This window comes from Trichechus manatus, unplaced genomic scaffold (assembly GCF_000243295.1).
Source record: "Trichechus manatus latirostris isolate Lorelei unplaced genomic scaffold, TriManLat1.0 scaffold00328, whole genome shotgun sequence".
NCBI classification, from domain to species: Eukaryota; Metazoa; Chordata; class Mammalia; order Sirenia; family Trichechidae; genus Trichechus; species Trichechus manatus.
In genome coordinates, this window is record NW_004444264.1 from 881993 (window position 1) to 886610 (window position 4618).

Below are 4618 nucleotides of genomic sequence, written 5' to 3' on the forward strand. Positions count from 1 at the left end.
TCTGACTCATAGCAACCCTGTAGGACAGAGTAGAACTGCCCCATAGGGTTTCCAAGGAGTGCCTGGTGGATTTGAACTGCTGATCTTTTGGTTAGCAGCTGTAGCTCTTTACTATGCCACCAGGGTTTCCAACCAGAGTTATAGGGGTCAGGATTAACAACATATATTTGTGGAGGACACAATTCAATCCCTAACACCTCTGGTGCATCAATGCCCATATAGCATGTGACTTTGCAGTTCCTCTCACTGATGAGGTTGAGTGTATTTCCCAGCACTTGAAACCTGAAGTCAGTCATGTGACTTGCTTTGGCCAATGGCATGTTTGGTGGATGTGATGTATGCAGAGCCTTAAAAAGGCACTTGCACATTTCCACTTCCTCTCTTCCTCCTTTGCCATGGCCATGATAACACACGCAGGCTACTCCACTAGAGCAAGAGTCAACAAACATTCTCTTTAAAAGACCAGACAGTAAATATTTTTGGTTTTGTGGGCCACTTGGTCTCTATTGCACCTACTCAACTCTGTTATTGTATCACGAAAGCAGACATAGGAAATAAGTAAACAAAGTCTTCTTTAAACCAAACAAGTTTAGTTTAATTAGTAAAGAATGTCTGTCTTAAGCATTGTGCTCTTTTAAAGTACTATCTATATGGAATCAAACTGACAACAGCAACTTGAAAGGTTGGATAGGAAGGTTAGGGGGCAGTGAGTTTACGTCAAAAGTGGACGAATAATTTGGAAAAGGAGGGTGAGAATTGTTGCACAACTTGAAGAATGTAATCACTGTCACTAAATTGTACATGTAGATATTGTTGAATTGGTATACATTTTGCTGTGTATATTTTCAACAAAAACAACAAAAAATAAATTATATATAAAAAAAGAAAATATGTAAACAAATGAGTGCAGCTGTGTTTCAATGAAATGTTATTTATATAAACAAGCCATGGGCTGGATTTGGTCCACAGGCCATAGTTTGCTGACCTCTATACTGGAGGATGGAGCCCTGATGGCCCAGTGGTTAACATGCTTGGCTGCTAACCAAAAGGTAGTTGGTTCGAACTCACCAGCCGCTCCATGGGAGAAAGATGTGGCAGTCTGCTTCTGTAAAGATTTACAGCCTTGGAAGCCCTATGGGAGTAGTTCTACTCTGTCCTCTAGGAGCTCTGTGAGTTGGAATCAACTTGATGGCAGTAGGTTGGGTTTGGTTTATATAATGGAGGATGAAACAGATGGAGTAGAGTTGAATTGCCCCAGTAATTTTAGTTGAGGCCACTCTGAATCAGCTCAGCTCTAGTCAATTCTCAGGCATGTGAGACAGCCCAGACACATGTCCAGCAGAACTTCCTAGCCAACCTGTAACTTACAGCAGACACATAAACAAACCCAATCAAGATGAGTTAAACCCTGCAGAATCATTTGCTAAATAAATGTTCATTGTTTTAAGCCCCTGAGTTGTGGGGTGGTTTGCCATGCAGAATTATTGTGGCAATAGATAATCAATACATAGGTAAAGTATTAATTTTCCATTTTAGAATTTAAAAAACCAAAACCAGTTACTATGGAGTTGATTCTGACTCATGGGGACCCCATGTGTGTCAAGAGTAGAACTGTACACTATAGGGTTTTCAGTGGTTGATTTTTCAGAAGCAGATCACTGGGCCATTCTTCCGAGGCTTCTGGGTAGACTCAAACCACCAACCTTTGGATCAGTAGCCAAACGCATTAACCATTTGCACCACCCAGGGAATTTAGAATTAAATATGTGGTTTATAGAGGTTAGATACATCTGTGATTATCTCAGGTAGCCAGAAAGTCTCAGAGCCAAGACTCAGATATTGGTCAAATCCAGTATTCTAGTCACTATATCAGACTACTTCAATCCTCTTCTTTTTATTTTTTGGGTGGTCCTATTTATATAAAGATAAAGCTATAGATATGTATGATTTAGGCTAAAAGATGAAAAATTTTAGGTAACTTCTAATTCTGCAGGGATTTCCTCCTTAGTTTTTAGGCTATTAAATTCATGTCACCCTGGCCTAAAGTCTGGATTATTTTCTTTAAGTTGTTAATGCAGATATCTTCATGGTGTATCATAGTCTATATTGTCCTGGTTCATATTTTCCAAAATTCCAGTAAAAGGAAATAACTTAAATGGCCTACTCTTGCACACAGCCCCTATCTCTCCATTTTACTGCTCACATTTTATGCAAAGCTGTCAGAGCTTTCTGAATTAAATGTGACTTAGGGCCTGCGCTTGCTGACTAAGGAGGCTCATAGGTCCTATAGCTCATCCACAGTCTTGTACTCGAGCTGTCAAGTATGAGGATTGGTGCCAAATTCAACCCAACATATCCCCTTCACAGTAGTCTGCCTTCGACAACTCCTTGTCAAATCCCACAGTTTACAGAGGATATATAGTGAATAAAGTATCCTGAAAGATACAGATGTAGAGGTGCTGCTTCCACCAATAGCTGAACACCTATCAGCTTCCCACAGGGCTGACATTTCAGGCTGGCAAGGGGGAGATGATCAGAGGATTTTTGTGCTGCTATTTCTAAATGGATTGTAGAGACTCCCAAAGCAAACTGCCTCACTTCCCACCATCTGCCTCCATGAAGAGGCAGTGTAATGCAGCTACTCAACTCAAAAAAACTTTGTGTGTGTGGGTGGCTGGGTAGGTGTATGTGTTTATAAAGTAGAGCCCTCAGGAGAATGGTTCATAGAACCCATGCAGGATTCCATAGACTTGGGTATCTCTGCATTAAAGTTTAATGCTTTGGGCACCAGAAACACTTTGCCCTTCCCTACATTGCCTGGAGAAACTTCTGGCTTTGGAATCATTGAATGTTCGATCAGGAAGGTAGCTGTTAGCCATGCTTAGGTGTTTTGAGAGGTCCCCCTAATAAATGAATATGCTGTAGATGTACATTTGATAGTTAATCTCCCAACCCACCACAGCATGGATATGCCAAGTGGCTAGCTCCCTGGTTATTAAGACCTAAGAGGTAACCTCTTTGTGTTCCAATATGGCCAAAGGAAGAATGTTTCAGTCAGAAGAGAGATTGGATAGCCAAAGAAATAGAGAAAAAGAAGAAAACAAAGATAAATGTTTACTGTTCCTGTTTAAATACCCACAATGAGAGGGGCTTGTGGCCAGACCCAAATGCAAGACTTTTCCAAGTGTGGAGATAAATGTGGAGTGCTGTAGCCAATGGACTTTGAGTATTTTTAGTCCAATTCATAAGATCATGACTATCTTGAAATGGCTGTATCAAATTATTTCACTCGAACTTCATTTACGCCCACACATCTGTCAGTTTGACATACTGTAGGGGCTTGCGTGTTGCTGTGATGCTGGAAACTATGCCACCAGTATTCAAATACCATCCGGGTCACCCATGGTGAACAGGTTTCAGCTGAGCTTCCAGGCTAAGACACACTAGGAGAAAGGACCTGGCAGTCTACTTTCGAAAGGAAAAAGCCAGTAAAAACCTTAAAAACAGCAGCGGAATATTGTCTGAGACACTACTGGAAGATGAACCCTTCAGGTTGGAAAGCACTCAAAAGACGACTAGGGAAGAGCTGCCTCCTGCGAGTAGAGCTGACCCTAATGATGTGGATGGAGTCAAGCATTCAGGATCTTCATTGGCTGATATTTCAGGACTCAAAATGAGAAGAAACAGCTGCAAACATCCATTAATAATTGGAGCGTGGACTATACGAAGTATGAATCTAGAAAACTGGAAGTCATCAAAAATGAAATGGAATGCATAAGCATTGATATCCTAGGCATTAGTGAGCTAAAGTGGACTGACATTGGCTATTTTGAATCAGACAATCGTATGGTCTACTATGCCAGGAATGACAAACTGAAGAGGAACGGCACTGTTTTCATTATCTAAAAGAACATTTCAAGATCTATCCTGAAGCACAACACTGTCAGTGATAGGATAATATCCATTTGCCTAAAAGGAAGACCAGTTAATACAATTATTATTCAAACCAACCACTAAGGCCAAAGATGAAGAAATTGAAGTTTTACCAGCTTATGCAGTCTGAAATTGATCTAATATGCAATCAAGATGCATTGATAATTACTGGTGATTAGAATACAAAAGTTGGAAACAAAGAAGAAGGATCAGTAGTTGGAAATACGGCCTTGGTGACAGAAACGATGCCAGAAATCACGATAGAATTTTGCAAGGAAAATGACTTTCTCATTGCAAATACCTTTTCCCAACAACATAAACAGTGACTATACATGTGGACCTCACCAGAATCAAATCAACTATTTCTGTGGAAAGAGATGATGGAAAAGCTCAGTATCATCAGTCAGAACAAGGCCAGCAGTTGACTGCGGAACAGACCACCAATTGCTCATATGCAAGTTCAAGTTCAAACTGAAGAAAATTAGAACAAGTACATGACAGCCAAAGTATGACCTTGAGTATATGTCACCTGAAGTTAGAGACCATCTCAAGAATAGATTTAACGTATTGAACAACTAACAGCAGAAGACCAGACAAGTTGTGGAATGACATCAAGGACATCATACATGAAGAAAGCAAGAGGTCATTAAAAAGACAGGAAAGAAAGAAAAGAGCAAAATGGATG